The 11762-nt window shown below is 42.4% G+C and overlaps 2 long non-coding RNA genes across 2 annotated transcripts in view; one reads left to right on the top strand and one right to left on the bottom strand.

Annotated features, from left to right (window-relative positions):
* The window catches only part of LOC121010620 (uncharacterized), an 8014-nt gene extending 6789 nt beyond the window's left edge, over positions 1-1225 (bottom strand). The window contains exon 1 of the long non-coding RNA XR_005781289.1: positions 447-1225. This is a non-coding gene — a long non-coding RNA (uncharacterized LOC121010620). The remainder of the gene's footprint in view (positions 1-446) is intronic.
* LOC121010618 (uncharacterized) overlaps positions 1-11762 on the top strand; it is a 281707-nt gene that overhangs the window by 99029 nt on the left and 170916 nt on the right. The gene's annotated exons all lie outside the window — the stretch shown is intronic.

The following is an 11762-nucleotide window of genomic DNA, read 5'->3' as shown; positions in this document are numbered from 1 at the left end:
GTGTGTGTGTGTGTGTGTGTGTGTGTGTGTGTGTGTGGCGTGTTCATGGGCAAGCAGGAGCGGGGGGGGGGGTCTTCTGGGGGGAGACTAGGTAAAGATTTCTAGTCTTCCACTATTAGCGCCATGACAGGGAAGACAAAGCATCGCTTTGAGATTTGTCTTTGTGTTTGAAAAGGCAGTTGAATGTTATTAATGTATTCCAGGAAGTACTGAACGCCAACTTGAAGCTTCTATCAGCTTTTCTTTGCCCTAATTTCTAAAGCAAAAATGCCTTCCCTCCAAATACTCTATTAAAAGAACATATGAAATTAATGAAACATATCATTACTTTTACAATGGCCGAATTGTAGATTTGTCACAGTACAGAGACAGAAACTCATTAAACCATTGTCCTTCTCCTTCACATTTTATAGTGTATTAAAAGAAAAAGAATTTTCTCAACTCACCAAACCTTCTTTTTTTTTTCCTATTGTTTCTCTGAAACTTCTTTTATAGTTTGAGCTGCAAATCATCTGACTTGTCTCTCCTGTGCCTTGCCTGCCGGGGGAACAGAAATTAAGAATGGATGTGGCTGAAAAGGAGAATCTCCATTTGGGCTTGTGGATTTCGTGGTTTATTTGAGAAGTAGGCTGGAGCTGACAATCCTTTGCATCCTTTGAAAGCAGAGGAGGCTAGGAGTATTCTTCTTTAACAACCCGTCACAGCCCTTCCCTCATCTTTCAGGTAAACTGAATAATTTATCCCATTGGGTTTGGGCGTTTTAGCAAATGTCAGCACAGTTGCATTGGAGCCAAGCTGATCAGTTACCCTCTACATTATATTGAGGAGCGCTTCATCTTTTGAGTGGATGCTGTGGATACAGGAAAGAGTGATAGGGCAAATCAAATGTGAATCAAGGTGGAACCAGTCCGTTTTCCTTGGAGACTCCATCCCTGTACTTAACTGCAATTGAGCTCTTCGAAAGAGTGTGAAAATCCTCTTAAACCTATGCAAACCAGGGCTCTTTGGTTGCCTTTTATTTGTCAAAGTCAGTCTGCATTAAAAAAAGTGCAGCACACAAACAGTGTGGCGTGGATTACTTGTCAATATTCACACACCCTTTTCACTTTGGAAAAAAAAGAAAGCAAACAAAATTTCTCACGAGGCGCTTGACAGAAAAAGCATCTTTATGACCCTGATCATGGAGCTCTGTCCTTCTTGTCTTATTCTGGAAAGTCATCAAGAAAATGATCTGTTGAAGGAAAGAAAAAAAAATGTCCTTTGGTCTTTTTCTCATTCTCTGGGTGGCCTTCAGTTACTTTTTGTATCAGTGAGAGTTCTTCAGAGAGACAGTATAGATATAAACTGAGATATATAGTTATAGACAATATACAGAATATGTATGTGCAGAGATATATAGAATATATATAGATATGCAAACTATATCCCTATGTATCTCTTTGTCTCTCTGTTAATTGATAGAGATTTAAAGTACTTGGTTCATAAGGGCCAGGAAGTCCAATTTCCATAGAGCAGACCAGCAGGCTGAAAACTCAGGCAAGATTTCTGTGTTATGGTCTTGAGACAAAGTTCCTTGGTCTGTGGGAAACCTCAGTTTTTGCTTTTAAGGCCTTCAACTGATTAGATGAGGCCCACCATGCATGTTATGCAGGATCATCTACTTTTCTCAAAGTCAACTGAATGTAAATGTTAATCATATTTACAAAATGCCTTTACAGAAACATCTAGACTAGTGCCAAAGCCTAGCCAACTCGCCAAACTGACACATATAAGTTACCATCACATCGTTTGTAAAAAAACAAAACAAAACAAAACAAAACAAAATTTGCCTTTGTGCTTCATGTTGTGTTGGAAGAATATGGTATTGTGAGTGAGAGGGACTTGGATTCAAAATCCAGGTCTGCCCCTTCCTGTATGTCCTTGAGCAAATAGAAAAGTTCCTTGAGTCTTAGTTTTCTTACCTTGAAGAGCATGCATTTCAATTAAGATTCCTTCTATTACAAGTTACAGAAAAGCCAGTCTACACAGGCTCAAAAACAGAACAGGAAAGTAGTGATTGCAGATTTGAGTTGGCATGAATTTGGAATTCACTTTGGTCCAGCCCGCACGTGTCACGGGGGCTCAGTTAGGATCCTGTTCATCTCTCTCCGATCTCAGCTCCCTTTGCCCTGTATTGGTTTCCTTGTCCTACGTTTCTCTTGCTCTGGTGGTAAGCAGTTACTGGCTCTTCCATATACAACCCTTCAAGTTAAAGATCGTTTAAAGGGCACATTTCTTTTCTTTTCTTTCCTGTTTAAATATAATTTATTGTCAAGTTAGCTAACATACAGCGTGTACTGTGTGCTCTTGGTTTTGGGGGTGATTCATCGCTTACATACAACACCCAGTGCTCATCCCAACAAGTGCCCTCCTCAGTGCCCCTCACCCATTGTCCCCTCTCCCCCGCCTCCCATCAACCCTCAGTTTGTTCTCTGTTTATTTAGGAGTCTCCTGTGGGTTTGCCTCCCTCTCTGTTTGAAACTATTTTTCCCCCTTCCTTTCCCCCGTGATCTTCTGTAAAGTTTCTCAGATTCCATGTTTGAGTGAACATATATGGTATGTCTTTCTCTGACTGGCTTATTTCACTTGGCATAACACCCTCCAGTTCCGCCCACGTGGCTACACATGGCAGGATCTCATTCTTTCTCATTGCCAAGTAGTATTCCACTGTGTATATAAACCACATCTTCTTTATCCATTCGTCAGCTGGCGGACATTTGGACTTAAAGAGCGCACTTCTGCGGTCTCAAGGCATGCCTGTCCTACCACTCTGTGTCCTGTGGCATGAAGCGTTTAGCATGGCAGGGCTTGGCTACATTGTTCGTTTCCTGGAGCTGAGCATGGAGCCCTGTCCAAACAGATGGCCTAAGCATAGGAAATGTCTGGATATACAGTGAAATTTTGGAGCCTGCTTGTCCACAAAGGGAGAATAGATGCTGGGGAGGCAAAAGCAAGTGTCCACTGCATGATGATTTTAATGCCTGACTCACAGGGGGGTTATCAGAATCGGATGTGTTTTGATCGAGCCCGAGGAGAATAGTGGGAATTCAGTGAAGGGCTGTCGCTGTTGTGGATATGCTTCTAATAGTACAAGCTCGGGAGCCCTCTGAACTGGTACCTCTCAGCTCTGCCTCTCCCACATCGTTCCCTTCCTTACTCCCCGAATGTCTTTCTGAGATATCTGGCCTTTGAAGTTCAGATTCCTTCCATCAGATCAGCTCCTATTGGCCTATATACCTCCCTAACTAAATATTCTCAGGCAATGGGGCATACTGTGTTAGGGCAGGAATGGATTTTAGGGAAAAAAAAATCTCAGATGTGTTTTTTTTTTTTTAATTTTGTTTTCAACGTTTATTTATTTTTGGGACAGAGAGAGACAGAGCATGAACGGGGGAGGGGCAGAGAGAGAGGAAGACACAGAATCGGAAACAGGCTCCAGGCTCTGAGCCATCAGCCCAGAGCCTGACGCGGGTCTCGAACTCACAGACCGCGAGATCGTGACCTGGCTGAAGTCGGACGCTTAACCGACTGCGCCACCCAGGCGCCCCTCAGATGTGTTTTTTAAAAGATGAGCTATTAGGGGATTTGTCTTAGATAGTCTTACCGAAAGATGGCCAACATCATCTTGGTATATCATGTATGTGTAATCAACCTGTTCTCAAGAGAATGAATAGAACTGATTGGAAGTGAAATTTTGGCAAATTGAAATGACAGTAGAGGATAATTTTTAGTTGCAATTGAAATGAAGAGAGTTCAAAATAAGAAAAAAAAAAAAGTGCCATAATGGGAATTCTGAAAGGTTCTGTAATCAGCTTATCTTGAGCGAAAGAATTAAAAGCAATTAATGAAACAGATTGGCTCCTGGGGTAGAGTTAAACACAACGCCCACTGCGCTCAGCTCTGTCATACATTCTTTTACTTCGGTGCCCAAAGTTTGTCCCTACTTCTCCTCAGCAACTTCTTTTTCAGCATTTTTCTCTATATTCCGCTTCCAGTAACACTGTTGGGCTTGTCATTGGCCCTTACCCGTGCTTGTGACTTAATCTCATTTTGCCTCAAGGAGAAGTGAAGGGGTGTGTGTGTGTGCGCGCGCGCGTGCGCGCGTGTGTGTGTGTGTGTGTGTGTGTGTTTGGTGATGGTGGTAGGGTCATATTAGACATGCTGGAATTAGAGATTCTGAAAATAAAAAAAGTGTTCTTTTTTGAGCACATTGGAGTGGAAAAAACAGTACGTAAGAATATTCTTAGAAATCGACTTGGGTAAGCACCCAGCAAAACCTTAGACCAAGAGTTAAGTGTTAATTTTAATGCAAAACAAAAGGAATATCAGTATTTGTTAAATGTGTATTTATTTATATTGAGAGAGAGTGGGGGAGGGGAAGAAAGAGAGTAAGGGAGCATCCCAAGCAGGCTCTGTGCTGTCAGCACACAGCTTGACATGGGCTTGATCTCACTGTGGGGCTCAGTCTGTCAAACCCGGAGATTATGATCTGAGCCAAAATCAAGAGTTGGACATTTAACCGTTTAACCGACTGAGCCACCCAGGTGCCCGAAGGAGTGCACCATTTTTAACAAGTGCAGCTACAGGAAACAAAGGAGGAAGTCACTTTTAGAAGACAGGGAGCAAGTTGAAGTGGCAAAAGACGATCCATTCCTAGGAAGAGTTTTATGATAGCTATAGAAATTCTTTTTTTAATATTTTTTAAACGTTTATTCCCTTTTGAGAGACAGAGACAGAGCGCGAGCAGGGGAGGGGCAGAGAGAGAGGGAGACACAGAATCTGAATCAGGCTCCAGGCTCCGAGCTGTCAGCACAGAGCCCAATGTGAGGCTCGAACCCAAGAATCATGAGATCATGACCTGAGACGAGGTTGGACACACAACCGACTGAACCACCCAGGCTCCCTCAGAAATTCGTTACTGACGTATTTCTGAATACTTTCTCAAGTCATCCTTTTTTTTGTTTTGTTTTCTGTGTTTTTCCCAGTTTTTGAGACTTGAGGCCATTTGCATAGTCAGTTTTTTTTCTCTGCTGTGCCAACAGCCTGGTCAGATGGGTGAGGACTACCCGTGCTTCATGGGCTGCTGGCATCAGCTTTCCGGGGGTAGGGGGGTAGGGACTCACGGCCCTGAAATACTGACTTGGAAAAAACCCTGGAGTTTTTTTGAACAAGTGTTTAGAAGCAGATCACATTTGAGTCTTCCCAGCCTTGGCAGAGCTCCATGCACATGCAAGTAAATTAAAATCGAGAATAAATCAAATGAGGGGAAAGGGAAGAAAAAGCGTTCAAGGAAAGAACCGTGTCAGTACTAGAGGAGTCGTATTTACTTTCTCGGGTACATCTTGAATCATAAGTAAACAATGATGAGTTTAAATTCCCATCCCAAAGTGTTAGTCGGCTAGCAAGCACTTCCAACCTTTTATCATTTTCTAAGTATCTCTGCAAGACCTTTTGTCCATCTGTCCTGTTCCAGGGCACCATTGTGAACAGGTACCAGCTTGGCCGTGGCACCTTTCATTGGAACAAAGCAAAGAGGTCGGTGTATTGGCAATAATTGAATTTCACCATGATCGCAGCCGCCGTCTAGACGGAAAGCCAGAGAGATGTTTCATTTATATCAACGTAAACAGTATTTATGGTGTGCTTCTTAAGGACTCAGTGTTTTTTGTGAATTATTCTAATCAAGATTTATATCAACTATCTAACGTGATTAGAACTATCCCCACTGCTTCAGATGAATAAACTGAGGCCCCACTAGATGAAAGTGATCTGGCTCCTAACAGCGTTCTCTCCCACGACCTTCTGAATCCAAAGCTCATCTTTTTAACCACTCAGGCTGTACTCCAGAGGAGACTTTAGCTAATACTTTGGTTTTTAAACAAATCGTCATAGTTGTGGCCTCATTTGGAGATGGGACAAGTAGGCACTTCGAGGTCATCACACTCGTCTTTAGCTGTGGACGGAGGAATGGAAGTGCCTTTTCCAACTCAGTCGAATGCCCTATTAGTCAGTTTACGGAGTATTTTAATTGTACCTTCCCCCAGTTGAGCTGTGGTGACAGTGCCGGTTTTCTGTAATGAAATCTCGGCCAGATTTCTTGGTTTTCCAGATGTTTTGGTTTAAGACATTCTCAATTGCTATTGAAAATTCAGTCTCGTTCGTTTTTTAAGATTGGTCTCAAACTCCTTCCCGTGCTTGACTTCCCGGTTCTCCCGCCCTTTCTCCTATCGTACCAGAGCCAGCCTTGGCTGTGGACATAGTGGGGGGAATGATGGCACAGAGGAGAGGCGTGATCTCTTCCTCCGTACTTTCTCTAGTAGACATCGTTCCCTCCTCTCTTTGGACTCTGTCTTTCTGGTGCCCCCTTCTTGTCTCGTATCAATGAAAAACAGAAGACTCTGCTTAGGAGGCCACAGCATGTCAACTATGGAAAGTGTCACCAGCTTGTTTGAGTTCAGTCTGGTCTGTTTGGTACTGGAGGCCACGATTGAGTTGCAGTCCCCTGTTCCATGGAACAGTATCCTTCTTTCTAGCTTCCCCTGTTGCTAGAACCTGGAAGAACCTTCCTCACCTCAAAGGGGCAATGAGCTCCCTTTTGTCTCTGCCAAAGCCAGTTAGAATATGCCACAATCCATTTCCTGGGTTAGGTGTCCATTTGCTTGCCCCTGTGGCCACCCAGATTCTACACTCTTCCTGCTCTGTCACCCTGAATTCTCTAACATAAGGAGGCATAGGAGGTATTTGCATTCTTTTCTGGGTTCTTCTGAGGCCAGTGAAAACTGGGAAGATGCCCTCTTTTTTTCAGGCACCTGACATTGCGGTTCTTTCAAATCCTGATAGAGTGAGCTACTCCAGCAGCATCATCCTGGTAGACCTCCCTCGGCCAGGTTCGGTATTCAACAATTCTCCAAAATGTTATGGTATAATTTCATGCCTCTCTTTTTCTTTCCACTGGGGCCGAGGGCATGGCATTTAGTTTCACTGGCAATGGATGTGCTGGAAACTGAGGCTTCTAAATATCTTTCCCAACATGGATGTCCTCATGCTCGCCTCTGCTAGCTGCCCCAGCGTAGACCTATGGGTTCTGCACCTCAGCAAGCACCCTTCCAGGGTGTGAGGTGCCAGTGTCCCCCTGCTTTCATTACCCCTCCTCTTTATGAGTGACTCTTGGTGACACAGGTGGTGATGAAGGCCATCGTGCTGGTAGTTGGAACACACTGGTCCCCTTGCAGTAGGACACACAGGTGGATAGCTGTTCCTAACTGCTGGGGGGCTCACTGGTGTCCTTCCAACTCAGATGGTGAGACAAGGAGCTTATTTTCCTGTGCCTTTCAGCCTCGTTCCCAATTAAAATATAATAGAGGGCTCCTGGGTTAAGTCGGTTAAGCTCAGTCAGTTAAGCATCCTACTCTTGATTTTGAGTCGGGTCATGATCTCACGGTTCGTGAGTTCCAGCCCTGAGTTGGGCTCTGTGCTGACAGTGTGGAGCCTGCTTGGAATTCTCTCTCCCACCCTCTCTGCTTCACCCCTGCTCACATTCTCTCTTTTCTGTCTCTCAAAATAAATAAATAACCTTTAAAAAGTAAAAAATAAATAAAATATACTAGAAGAAAATCCAGTTTGACGTCTTCAGTTTCTGACAGTTTAGAAGATTTTCTAATAAATTACCCTCTGAGCCACAACCTGGTTGTGTTAGCAAATACTTACTATAGATGTATGCTTAATGTGGGACATGTTTTCAGGGCCTGCCACTCTTTAAGGAAGACAACATTTTAGGGCGGTGGATGAGCCTAAATTTAACTATGCTTTTTTTCTGTAATGATCAGTAATCTGGTAATAGTGACACTAAGCAGAAGGCTCCCAGGGAGCTAGCACTTTGTATGATCTTCTTTACCCAAGAAGACTTTAACATGCATCACTGACATAGATTTTAGCCCTATTCGCTAGTGCTCTTTTTAGAGAAAATTCACCTATAATCGTTAGGCACAGTTAAATATGCATCTAATGTTGGTACTTTTTCTTTATTATGCTCAACTTCTAATGACCTAAGAAAACATGCTAAAGACCATAGCCCTGTACTCCCAATGGCTTTCTTGTTAGATTTTCTCTATTATCAATCTAAAATGATTTCTCTTGAAGCTTATGAGACCTAAGAGATGGTTTCCCCCAGAGCTTTCAAAGGTTACCTTCCACTAATCAAACCCTCTGTTTTTATTCTTAGAGTGAGCTAGAGCACACACACAAGTAGGGGAGAGGGGCAGGGGGAGAGAGAGAGAACCCTAGGCAGGCGCCAAGCTCAGCATGTGATACAGGGCTGGGTCTCAGGATGGTGAGATCATGACCTGGACTGAAATCAAGAATCAGATGCTTGATGTACTGAGCTACCCCTGTGCCCCACACCCTCTGTTTTTAAACCACGTTGTTCCACTCTAGGCCACGTGTGTTTTTCTCCACTCTCTGCTTGTTCAAACTCTTTCCATTAAGGTACAGGTCAGGTGTGACCACTATCTCTGCATGGTTAATAGAGACTACTTCTCTGATGAGGTTAGTGACGGGTAAATGGAAGAGAAAGTTTAGAATATTTGTTGAAAAAAGGCTTTGATCAGTCACTGCAGTTCTTTATAAAGAAAAGTGAACGTGTATATACCCTCCTGGCACTTTGGCCCTGTTGTTGGCGATGGTTTTAAACATCGCTTTGTAAAGCAAAGTATGACGGGGGTGCAAAGCAATGCTTCAGATTTTCTACAAGCTTCTGGGAAAGAGACAAGAATAAACTGGTCAAAAGACAGGAAGGGGGACTAAAAGAAGGAAACCTGAAATGATAGCAACTACAACGAAAGAAGAACTATATTAATTTTTATTTAAGTTGGAGTAAAGGTACCCATAGACTGAAAAGAGGCATTAGATAAAGTTGAATTTGATAGGGAAAAAAAAAAAAGCGGAAAAGGAAGTTATTGGACTAATGCTATTAATACGGAGCCGAGATATTTGGAAATTTCAAAATTGATAAATTCAAAGATTGGTACCTACACAGTAAACAGTAAAAGTCTTACCAAGTATTTGTTTTTAACTCACAGAAAGCGATGTATTCACATCTGGGCACGGAACAAAAAAGATGTTGGAATGCAAAGCTCACGAGAACAAGGCAGAGACTCAGTCTGTTTGAGGGCTTGGACAGGGAGGAGATCACAGAAGTCTCCTGATTTCCGCAAATGGATCAGACCCCTGTCTTTGGGAATCCCTAGGGCCATCTTGTCTAGTGATTCTTATTTTGATTCCACAAATAATGATATAGTGTATTTGAAGGAAACAAATCAGTAAGTTAAGAAAACAATGGAATTATTCTCAAATGGTAGACAGCTGTGAGCCCAAATCTCCAAAATGTCAACTGGAAACAAACAAAAGTACATTAATGTTTGAACAGAAGTAGGAGGAGGAGGGGGAGGAGGAAGAGCACACACTTGCTTTTGGTCAGCAACTTTCTGGTTTTTTTTAAAGTTAGAGAGACAGAGGGAGAATGTGAATGAGCACGTGAGCTGAGGAGGGGCAGAGAGCGCTACAGAGAGAATCCTAAGCAGGCTCCATGCTTCAGGGGCCAACTCGGCGCTTGATCTCATGAACCATGAGATGATAACCTGAGCAGAAATCAAGGATCAGAGGCTTAACTGACTGACCCACCCAGGCACCCCTGACAGGCAACTTTCTTAACCCCTAGCCAGTATTTTTTAAAAATCTTTTTATCTTCTAACCCCCCACCTGGGTGGCTCAGTCAGTTAAGCACCTATCTGACTTGATTTCAGTTCAGGTCATGATCTCATGGTTGGTGAGTTTGAGCCCCGCATGGGGCTCCGCACTGATGGCACAGAGCCTGCTTGGGACTCCCTGTATCCCTCTCTTTGCCCCTTTCCCACTCACACTATCTCTCTGTCTCTCTGAAAAATACATAAATAAATTTACAAATAAATAATATATTATTAAAATAATAAAATAAAAATCTTTTTATCTTCATGTTTTTTTTGTTCGAAAAAATAATTCCCTTTATATCGATTATAGAAAACCTAGAAATACAGTAAAATACCATTTCCTGTCCATAAAAATAATCTTATTTTAAAATTTCTGCCTTCTGCATTACTTTCCAAATAATATTTTATAATTGATATGCTCTCAAATATTCTGTAAAATTTAATTAGATTGTCTTCCTCTGCTGTTTTTAGGAAATCAGTTTTCACTCATATTTAAAATTTTTTTTTCCAACGTTTATTTATTTTTGGGACAGAGAGAGACAGAGCATGAACGGGCGAGGGGCAGAGAGAGAGGGAGACACAGAATCGGAAACAGGCTCCAGGCTCTGAGACATCAGCCCAGAGACCGACGCGGGGCTCGAACTCACGGACCACGAGATCATGACCTGGCTGAAGTCGGACGCTTAACCGACTGCGCCACCCAGGCGCCCCTTCACTCATATTTAAAAAAAAAACATTATCATGAACATCCTTTACTAAGATTCTTGTTTTCTTCTTTATTTCTGAAAGTTGAATTACTCAAAGATAAGGACACGAAAGGTCTTTAAAGCTCTGACTTTAGTTTGCCCACACTTTGCAAAAATCTTAATTTAGGGCCTGATTTGCAAACGTTTTATTCTTTGTTGAGAGTCTTCAGAGTAATTTGGGCAACCTCAAATACCCGAATTATACAAATAACTCATATTCCTGACTGCCCCTCTCTCTGACTCATCTTTATGTGTCTTCCCTCAGAGAAAAATGGGTTGATCAAGACGTTTTGTCCATCGGCAGGCATTCCTTCCTAGAGAAGGAGGTGTTGGTGGGTTAAATTAACCTGGACACACAATATATAGCACTTCCTCTAAGTATTTTGCTTTCATGAGTAGTTTTATCCACTGGACTCCAGGCTTCATGCAGGTATTGACCCCCTCCCTTTTAAAAATGCCCCCTTGAGGGACGCCTGGGTAGCTCAGTCAGTTAAGCGTCTGACTCTTGATTTCAGCTCAGGTCATGATCTTGAGGTTTGTGAGATCAAGCCCTGCATCAGGCTCTGTACTGACAATACAGAGCCTGCTTGGGATTTTCTCTCTCCTTCTCTCTCTGCCCTTCCCCTGCTGGTGCTCATACTCTCTCCATCAAAATAAATAAACTCTAAAAAAAAATTTTTTTTTAATAAAAATATACTCTTGATCGTTTAAATGTAAATCTTGGAAGCTGTATTCAGATCCACTAGCTTCCTATAATTTTCTCTCAAGTGAGGTATTCAGAACATAGGGAATTCAGTGATGTTAGTAAAAAATTGTATCTTTAAAAGGTGTGTCCAAAAACTGAGTTGTCTAACCAGATTGTAGGATATGGGCAATTTAAAATTGTCCATATTTGTCACTGGAGTCCTGACTTAGAAACTTAGAAAGGAAAAACAAAACAAAAAAAAAAAAAAACCCAAAAAACAAAAAAATACCAGAATGTGTTTTGGAACTTGGTTTTTCCTAAGATCTAAACTCAAAGATGACTTTGTAGACAGAACCTTCCATTTACCTCCTACTCTTTGACATATCAAATGCTGGCAAGAAGGCAGGACATTCTAGGATCCATTCTGTTCACTTTTCACGTCTGCTGTTCAGAAAGCTCGTGTCCTCTTGTCTGCTGTCTCTTACGTATCTTCTTTTAGCCAGTTTGGCTTCCTGCTCTGTTCTTGACCTCTCCCACCTGCTTAGCTTT

The sequence above is a fragment of the Herpailurus yagouaroundi genome, unplaced genomic scaffold (genome assembly GCF_014898765.1).
Source record: "Herpailurus yagouaroundi ecotype Mexico unplaced genomic scaffold, PumYag 192, whole genome shotgun sequence".
Taxonomy (NCBI): domain Eukaryota; kingdom Metazoa; phylum Chordata; class Mammalia; order Carnivora; family Felidae; genus Herpailurus; species Herpailurus yagouaroundi.
This window is presented reverse-complemented; position numbering and strand designations above follow the sequence as displayed.